Below are 10510 nucleotides of genomic sequence, written 5' to 3' on the forward strand. Positions count from 1 at the left end.
CCAAGCGGTAAAATTGGAACAGAAGAAATACTTACAGAGCCCTGGAAAAAATCAGACCAGACCTCCTGTCTCTTGACAAATTGGTTACAGGGGAGAAAACTGCCTGAAAGTGCATGTTCTGTGCATGATAGCCAGAGGTGGTGCTGAGTATTAGACCCTCAAGAACAGACAAGCATTTTTTTTCCTTTACCTTATAAATGGGAGTTAGGGCTCTTAATGCCACTCTGTGTTAGCTCCATGCCTTCAGTTCTGCTTTTAACATTTCCAGTGTACAGTGAAATATTAGAGGGTACTCTTGCTATCAGCAGTGTGGAATCCCCCCTGCTCTTTTTTTAACATGAAAAAGCCAAGAGGTGGGGTAAATACAGTAGGTAGATATAAGAGCTAAAGAAGGTGGGTTATCTCAATTTCACTTAATTAGCATAATCACCAGTTAAATCCAGAAGGACTTCCTGCTAGCCATCATCTTTTAGCTGGTTGTGTTTCACTGCCAGCTGTAGCTAGTTAGTGGGTTCATAGCAAAAGCTTATTTCTTATGACAGGCTGCAGTAGGGGACAAGGAAGTATAATTGCCATAGCTACAGGCTTGCACTTGGGTAATAACCTCAACCATCCCTCAGCCTGCCTTGCCATAGCCTTGGAGGGAAAGGACCTGAGAGAAGTCCAGAAAAGTCCTTGTACTCCTCACTGCCTCTTTTGCTCAGGACCTGCCATGCTGGAAGGTGAGTCCTGTGCTCTGCTGAGGACACCAGCATCAAAATGTGGCTTATGAGTAAGGGGCAGAAGAACTGAGTTTGTCTAGATCAAGGGAAACAGAACTGAGGGACAAGGAGATAAATAGGAAAAATATTGTGATGAAGAGGGGGAGGTTTTTGTGATCTCCTTCCTAGTCTAGCTAGGACAGGAGGATCACAGAACACATAGAATCATAGAATAGTTGGGGTTGGAAAGGACCTTAAGATCATCTAGTTCCAACCCCCCTGCCATGAGCAGGGACAGCACACACTAAACTATGTCGCCCAAGGCTCTGTCCAATCTGGCCTTGAACACTGCCAGGGTTGGAGCATTCACAACTTCCTTGGGCAAATATGGATATGGACTTAAAGTTCAACAGAGGAGATTGGGGCTAGTCATGAAGAAAAGCTCCCTTATGGTATGCAGTGCTTCATGACACAGTTCACATTGCTTCTTTACAAGCACAATGAAGGCCTCCCCAGCTGCAAACCATCTGCTGCCCACTGACAAACCTGGAGGTGACAAATCTAAAATACTTTAGCTAACTCTGTCCATGGACATTCTGCTCTCGTATGCACTATGTGCCCTTCAGTCACCCGCTGCCAAGATTGACATGCGGAGCTTCTCTGAACTGTTTTAATTAATGTGTGCCTGCTCTGGATTTTTATAGTTCTTAAAAAGTAGCTGTGAGTGGTATCTCGTATCAGAGGGAGGTTTTATATCACTGCTGTGAAGCTTGCCTTTGCTACTGCTGGGGAGGTGACCTTGGCACATGTTCCCTCCCCTTCGCTCCTCGCACAATGTGTTCATGCCACCCTTTGCTCTTCCTGTCAAACGCTTCAAAAAAGGATGCATGAGCAAATGAGGTTTTTTTTTAAAAAATGCATCTTAGCAGCTTTCCAAAATTCCTGCTCCCTTGAGAAGAAATACAAAAACAGATCTCCTGACCTGAACAAACTTTCTCTTGCACTCATTGTTTTAAAATCTGAGGGGATACTTCACTTAGGGGAGACAGTGGAATCGGGAACATCGCCAGCCTTCTTTTTCCATAAATCCCTGTGAGTTTGTTGGGGGTAATACTTTCTATGTTTGTTTTTCCCTGGGAAGTGGAACTGCTGTAGAAAGAAACAAATTGTTCTGGAGTCAAGATGGGAAACACATGCCAGTAAAAGCATGATCCTCTCACTTCTGTCCTTACAGGACTATACTTCTATCCTGAACAAAGATAAAGGGGGAAGCCTGGAAAAGGCAATCAACTTGAAGGTGATTTCAAAAGCCATGGAGTGCTGTGTCTTAGGCACACTGCAAAAAAGTACCCAAAATGATCCATGAGGACAAGGATGGGGATGTAGAAGTCGTTGTACTGGACTGAATCCAAAGTCTAGTTCAAGACAATTTCTCTGACCTTGGTGGTAAGTAGTGAGAGCATGGTTCTCCCTAGATAGCTTGTTTTTCACACTTCATATTTTCAGGGTGAAACTGATTGATATTTCTTATTGTAGTTTGAGGAGAGCTAGGCAGAATTTTTCTAGCAAGTATCCTATCAGCAAGATGTGCCTGCCTTGCTGGGGATGAGCTGTGTGGTCAATATGATTTAATTTCACCTTCCCTTTTCTAAATACCTGCCAGTGAGTAGACTTTCGATGAGTCTGCTGCCTGAAAAATGTCCAAGTGGCCACACGTGCTTCTACCAACACAAATTCTCGAAGTGCATTTAGGGTTTGAAGAGGGGGGGAGAAAGACCTTGACTGATACAACACCACAGGAGACTTGCTTCAGAAAGGCTCTTGTCAGTTAACAGAGCGTTTTATAAGGAAAAACTTCAAAGTCTTCACATGGATTGATCTTTGAAGTACTCTATTCTCTAGCTGACTCTTTATTTCTCTTAAGGATGGGAGACGCAGGTAGTAATGGTAAAGGTAGTAATGGGTGTCTATAGAATGAAGCACTGGTGTTCAGGCAGATTTGGTGGTAAGCTACACAAGCTATTTTGCATGTTTTAACCCCAAAGACTTCTATGCTCTGTGTGTGCTGGTTTGTAAGGTAACTTGATGATGATCCAGTTGGGGAGATGGACAATAGTGGCAAGAAGACAGAGAAGCAGATACCATCTGTTCAGGCTTGAAGAATACCATGCTATGTCTTCAGCAGTGAGATACTTAAATGTCAATGGTCCTTCCTAGCTGTGCCAATGAATGCCCACTGACATGCATCAGGTGACCTGTTTTCTAAGCTATTACAGACTGCCTGAAGACCCTCTGGATGCATCTGTCTCTGTCATGATAGCCAGAAATTTAGACCTCACTTAGATGGTGTTAATTATTATTTTGGTTCGTGGTGGATTTTCGGATGGTCCTTTCGTTTATCTAGCTGAATTTGATCTGCTGCTGTCAAGGGAGGTGTGAAGGTCTGTTGTGTGGTTATAGCTCATTCCCCTGGCAATGCAATGCTATGAAGACCTCTCATCTGGCAGCAGTGTCCATCCTGAGGGAGCTGCACTGATTTAATGCTGTCAGTATATTAAAACAGTATTGTGTATCAACAAGCCCTTCTTTCTTTTAACAGTGAAAACATATAGTGAGTAAATTACATTTTTTCTAACAGAGAATAAAAGGCATTAAATCTGTGTGTCCCAGCCTCAGGCTCTGTGTTAGGTGCATTTATGTATTGCTGGCAGCCTGGACCCCTCTGTGACCCAGCAGACTTGTACGAAGGAGTCTGCTGAGGAATTGGGCATTGGAGTGTCACTGAACTGTTGTGGGAGGTTGTCACAGCACAGTGGCCAAGCCTGCCTCAGGAGCAAAGGAGTAAGAGGTGGTCCTGGGAAATGGAGCTCCTCTGCTTCTCACTGCAGTCATTACAGTTGCACCTTGTGCTTCTGTTCCTGTTAATTTCACATCAAGGAGACCCAAAACACACATGATGAAGGTAAATGGCTCACTGCTTCTTCAGACAGCTCCCATGGGGAAGTCTGTTCTTGTAATTTCTAAAGCCTCAAGTCCCTAGAAAAAGCTGCTGGTGCCCCAGTAGGTGCATGCTTCAGCACATGGGGTAGTGGTAGGATAGTGCACCTCAAGAACAGTGTAGCTAGAAATGGTGTAACAGTGCTGGAAAAAATGGTTCCCAAATGCAGCAAGAGGAGAAGGAACGCACAGAAATAGAGATTGGGGCAGTTTAAGGAGACCAAGCTGCTGCATAGGATTTTCAGAGCCGCAGCTGATTGGTTTTCAGATAGAGAAAGAAAGTGCTTCCCTTAAGTTATGTCTCTCTGTCTGTCCCACTTCTTCATTTCTGACCTCCCTGGCATGCATAAACTGTATTCTGAATGTCATTCAAAGCTGTGAACTACTGACTTCACTAAATCCACAGCAAAGCATGACACATGGGCTGAGGTCAAGAAATGACAATATCGGTGGAAGCACAAAATCAGAAGTACCTGAAAACCCTTCCAAATCTTGGTGCACTGCTTGTAGCTCATTTATTGACTTCTGCTCAGTCTGAGAGAAAAAAAATGGGCACCTGCATGAAAGTGCACCGTCTGCCTCCATTCGGTCCATGGAAGGCAATGCCAGATCACTGGTTCCAGTGTTTTATTAGTGAAAGAAATGCATCTGATCCAAAAATGAACTGCAAGTTTTGTAATTTTTACCGTAGTGAATGGTGGCCTAACTGTGCATGGAAATTTGGGTGAGCCCCAGGTCATGATGAATGGGCAAAGTCTTAACAGTCTGATGCCACCATAAATCATTTCTTTGCAGATGATTTAAGACGGCTTCAGATTTAGATGGATATGGTGCTAATTGCACATGAGATAATAGCCAGATCTTCTTTCATCCTTATTCCTCTCCCCTAGTAGCCCAGATTCACCAACCCTCAGTTTTGTCCTGCCTCATCTGCAGCAAGAGCAATCCATCTTCTGTCCTTCCTCTTCTTCCTTACCATTCGCCTAATGTTTGCTGGCCCTGGTAACTGGACTTCCTTTGCTTCCCAGGAGGCTTGTCTGAAGCAGCCAGGGCAAAGCTGAGTGTGCCCATGAGAGGAACAGCCTTCTGGCTTTTCCTTGCAAAGCATGGGTGACCTGGCTGAGGAATTCCTGGCTTTCCCAAAAATCACTCATCTGGTGAGCAGTCTCTTCTTTATAACTCAGTCCATCTTCCCTTGCTGTGTTTCACTTCCTCCGTGTTGCTGTCTTAGCTCTGGTGCTCCCTCTGAGACCCCAGGAGGTTGGACTTTAATTTCCGGATCCATCAGACATATTTCATTGTAATTCCCATTTGTCATTCTTAGCTTTACTAGCTCAGACCTTTCATTTCCCACTTCCTCACATCATAGAAGGTTGTCAACCTGTGTTATTTAATGTCAGGGCTAGTTTTCTGCTAGTGAATAGAAAATGCTTCTCTTCCTTCACTGTTGATTACACTCTTTGCTTATTCTTAGCTCTGTTTTTTTGATCCAGGCACTATGAAGAACCTGAAGGAAGAGAAGGCAGGAGGAGGTGGAAATAAATGGAGCATTTGCTTCTTCTTGCCCATTAGGGATTGTGGTTTTTTTCTTTCCTGACTGTGGTGATTGTTCTCCATCTTCTGTAAATCTCAATCCTTCTTCATCTGTTTCTTTTTAACTCAGTCCATCTTCCCTTGCTGTGTTTCACTTCCTCCTCATTGCTGCCTTAGCTCTGGTGCACATACAACCTGCTGAAGAAAACCCATGTGTTTCCAACAATGTCTTACCTTGCTCTGCAGGAAGATGCACAGATGGATTTGTCCCATAGCTATTGCATCATTTTGCACTTCACTACAGGTGAGCTGGTCACAGACTGATGAGGCCCATCTCCTCCAGGTTCATGGATGAATGGGAAGGCTGCAAGGGCCATGGTGAGATCATAGCTACACAAATCTGTACTCATTTCAGCCATGAGGCAGTCTTTAAGCTGGTCTTATTTGATGCTTTCATATGAATTTAAGACATAGCTCAAAGCAAGAGGCTTGAACTCAGTTAAATTACTCTTTAAGCTGCAGTCATAAAAATGGCATTCAGCCCAGGTCTGGAGGAGCAAATTCAGACACACAGGAGCTGACACAGCCGTGCTGGACCAGGTCACTGGCCATGCATAAGGGGCATCTGGCAGCTGTCACGAGCCTGCCCGAGCTGTCCAGCCAGCTCTGGTTTTCCAGTTGGTGGGCCACTTACAGTGATGTGTCCTCAAAGACAGGCAGCTAAAGCCAGGGCACCATGCAGGGACCATCTTCTGAAGTGCCACTGGAACAGATGAAAAACATTTAAGGATGCTCCTGGCAAGAGGATCTGGCTGGGAGCTACTGAGAAGGGACCCTGGCCCAGGCCGGGGTGAGAACTGCTGCCCTTGGCCTTCACGGTGATCCTCTGCTCTGTGCCCTGGGCTCACCCTGCTCCACCCTGGGGACGTGGTTTCCTCTGCAGGAGGGGAGAACATCTGGTGGTGGTGACAGAATCCCTGGGCTGCTCTCAGAGGCCTGCCTGTGTCAATGAGATAGCTTTCACCTGCACATGGCTGGCAGCATCCTTTTACTTATTTACATGGCTTGTGTATGGGATGTGATGAGTGGACTAAAATATAGGAATAGGTCTGCCTATGGTTGAAACACGTAACCCTCCCTGGCTACAGCAGACGAAGCTTCTCCTTTCCTGTGAGTTGAAGTCCATGGGAAAAGTGTAGATATACTCCCAAACCAGAGTCCTCACTGATGCCAGCACCTCAGGTTTGGCCAACTCTCCACATCCCTCACACGGAGGTAGCTTTATCTCTTTGAAATCTCACTTCTACCTTCACATCTGACCCTGCTTCTGTTCTAAGTGAAACCATACCTTCTTCAGTACCACATCCAAACCCCCACAATGAGGGCCCTGATAAGTTTATGCCTGGCAGGCTCAGCTTTAGTGTATTAGCTGCTCTGCAAGAAAACGAAGAGCTGGCAAAGGATGGGAGAGTAACTGGCTTTCTGATTTACAGATGCTTTTGTTGTAAAGCACCTCAAAAATGACAATTTACAAGGGTAGTTCATGAGAAACACAGTGAGCCTCCACTGGAAATGTCCATGTTTCATTTTTTCTCCTTATCTTCCCATTTTTTTCATTTTTGGCAAGCGTTGCTATTTATATGCTATAAGAATGAGAAGCAGGCTTTTCCTTGCAAGTACCAGAAGGGCTTAATCTCAGGCCATTCCTTGAAAATAATTAGCTGCAGCAAGCTCTGCCTCATCCGAGAGGTATGAAATGTGGCTCTTCTCCTTGGCACCCCTGCTTAGAATGGAATCTAATGAAATTGAATCTTTGCTCTTGAGCAATAAGCCAATTTAAATCTGGATCTTGGACACACTGTGAAGGCTGAAAGGGAAAGAAATGTCCTGGGAGATGCTGTAAAGGCTAGACATGGGAGCTGAATTTTGAAGTTAGGCTTCAAAGTTAACTTTCACAAGGGTAACCTTTGGGTGGGCCAGAACTGGAAGGGCACAGCCCCCATCTTCAGACAGAGTAAATCCCAAACACAATGAAGCTGCTTGTGTGACAGCCTTCAGAGACAAATAAGGGCGTGATGTTTGTAGGGAAGAAGAGATAAAATAAAATGTAAACCAGATAAAATCTATTTCAAATCTTTTTTGTCCCAGATTATCCTGGGGAGGTTGCAGAAGTCCCTGAGGGCTGGAAACCTGTCAAAGCAAATCTTTCCTTTAAAGCTTGGCAGGGACCAAATGGCCCTATGAGACACAGCTGTCCTCCTGTTGAGCTCCTCCCTGTGCCTGATGATAAAGGGAAGCTGGTGCCTCTTTTTCTCTGTGCCGGCTGCCTTGGTGGGTGCTAGGTAGGGAAGAGCTGCCTCCCGTCCCTGGAGACATGGATATAAGGGCCGCTGCCACCCAGCCAGGACAGGAATGTGGCATATGAGAGCCCAGTGGATGTTTGAGGTGCTGTAATGGTGGGGCCTGGGCTTGCCCTGAGCTGGAGGTGGGACAGAGCCTGGCTGAGCTGACTGCTGGGAGCAGGAAAAAGCCAGGTTACAGCGGAGGGAAGGCTAGTATCGTGTTGATGCACAGTAGTATAACCATCTGCACGCTGTGACTGCGCACACCTGTACATGGGGCTTTAAAACTCGGGCCTATCTATATGGTTATTTTTGTCTGTATAGATTTTACTGTGCTAAAACAACCTGTAGGTAGACTTAAGCAATATGATTATAATTGTTGCACAGAGTCTTTTTCATCCCCTCTCCCTGTGAGGAAAGGTACATCGCAGCAGACGCATTTGTAGAGGAATTACAAGCGTGAGCAGCTATATATTTGCTAGAGACAGTACATTTCTTTGATCTTGCTGTGACCTTCAGACAGAAATGGTTAGGCTTGCAATGGCTTTTAGATCCTGTGAGAGGTATTTTCCTTGTCTTCAGACAGCACCAGAGAAAGGAGCGTCTGCTGCAAGCTTGAAACTGATCTAAGAGTGCAAAACACATGTGCGTGCATGTGATGATATATCTCTGCATCTGAAAATACTGCAGTGATGTGCTGAGCATCTCTGCAGACATGCAAGTATTCAAATGAAGGAGTACCACTTCTATTCACAGTGGCTTAAGGAGTTTCTCCCATTTCTCATTCCTTTTTCCAGCTGCTGTGCTCCCCCAATGACAGCTCTTTATTGCCAAGCCCTATATTCAGGTACTGGAGACAACTATGAGGGGTTGTTTTTTATTTCTTACTTCATAATTCCCATCCCTCTCCTATGCAAAAGTGCTGGAAGTAGCTTTCTTCAGAAATTCCAAAGCATTCACCTTTAGGGGGAAAAAATGTTTGTCCTAAAATGTGGATATTTGAAGAATATGAATCTGACCTTCCCTATTACTATTAAAAATGTAATCTCTGTTACATTCTTGTAGTATACGGTGCATGTTAGAAAAATGTCTTCCTAATGATGGGGTACCTTGCCTTTCAAGGAGAGACAAAAAGTCTAGGACTCCTCCATTTGGGGAAGGGAAGGCTGGCTGAGAGGGCAAAAATCATGGAATCAGCAGATAGAGGATGGATGAATGCATGAAGTGCCATGCACCAAATACCACTGTTGGAGGACCAGAAGGTGCCTGGTGACACGTTTAGGAGGTTCTTTTACAACATATAAAAGATAGTGTTGTGCAATGTGTAGTGAAGTGTTGGACCTTGCTGGTGGAAGCAGACAGATCTAAGAGGTTAAGAAGGTGACATTTTCTAGCAGTTCTCCACAGGCTATCTATCACAAAATATACTGGTGTGGGGTGTGTTCGTGGTGAGGCTATTGGCTTGGACACCAGCACTGGGCAGTTTTGGAGGAAAACTCTGTCCTTGGGTTTGCATTTCCAAATCTCCTTCCATTCTGTGGGACCCAGCCTACAAATCAGGGAGCGCTATGTACCTGCTGTAGGACTCAGGGATGGAAAGGGTCTGCAAGTGTGGAGATACCAAACAGGGATAACATGAACTTGGTTCCGTAAAGCAAATGCCCTCAAACCTTCATCACCTTCAGCTGGAGCCAAGTGCTCACAACACCTCACAGCGTCTAAGTCAGGCCATGTGTACCTGTGCTGAGACCCCAGCTGTCTTCAGGGGGGTGGTTCCTGCCAGTACTTCTCTTGCCATCCTGACTGTCAGTGTACTTTTTGTGCTTCATTAATTCTGGCTTGTGATATGGTACGGGTCAGTCTGGCTTTCCTGTCCACCTGCACTGCCTCAGGACTTAACCCCGGTGTGGGAGAGAAGCACTGAATGCTAATACTGAAACCCCGACAAAACAAATTAGAAGGGTTGAGCAAAGAGGGGTTGGGGTGTCACACACAGGCTGCCGACTGACTCTCTGCTACCAGAGGCTGGGGACTGGAGCTGTGCATGGGTTTAATCACCAAATCTTGCCAGGCAGAGCTGTTGCTGCTGAGTGTTTCTCATCCAAAATGACCAGACCTGTATGATTCCAGTGCAAGGGTTTCCTATGGTGAATGAGAGTCATGAGAGGACACCAATTCATCCACATCCTTTGGAGTAAAGATGTTCCAATATAATGCAGATGGAAAAGGTAGAAACTGATGAATCTTTAATACAGTGTTGATCTGCCTGGATCTTGTTCCTAATGTTACAGGGATGCCTGATGTCCTCTGGACTCCAGTCTTTTCCCTGGACTTTTTTATATTCTCCAGTTTCCACCTGGAGATGGATCTCAATCCCTGCAGGTGGAGGCTCTAAGGTCAGGCTTGCTGCAAGGGCACTGCAGTGCCTCTGGAGTTGATTGATTCATGGCTCCTATTTCTGGCCTCTATTCAGCCTGGAGTTTCTCACACTTAGTGCCAGGGCTGGAATGTTTTGGAAAGTTTTCCATTAATTGTGTAGGCTATTTTGGGCGTTAAAGCTTCAAAAATAAGTACATTGCTGTGACTTCTAGGAAAGTTGAGCATTTTTCATTGCACTCAGCTCAAACCCAGCCTGCTGTAGGGTGCAAGCCCCTTTTATGGGATGTGTGAGAAACTGGGTAGGATATTTTTCACAGGTTATTTCCCAGATTGGCATGTTTTCATGTGCAATTCCTCTGTAGTGGAAGACAGGGTTTTCATCATTTGCCGGATGAGCATTTCAAGCTGATTCTGCTTTGCAGCCAACAGGACTGTTATGAGCACTAACCTGGTAGCTACACTGAGCTGTAAAAGCTTTGAATTTCTATGAGGATTAAATTGCAGTTCAGGTCACAGTCAGTGCTATAATGGGCTGTCAATAAAGGAGAGCAAATTGTT

The sequence above is a fragment of the Nestor notabilis genome, unplaced genomic scaffold (genome assembly GCF_000696875.1).
Source record: "Nestor notabilis isolate BGI_N333 unplaced genomic scaffold, ASM69687v1 scaffold12747, whole genome shotgun sequence".
NCBI classification, from domain to species: domain Eukaryota; kingdom Metazoa; phylum Chordata; class Aves; order Psittaciformes; family Psittacidae; genus Nestor; species Nestor notabilis.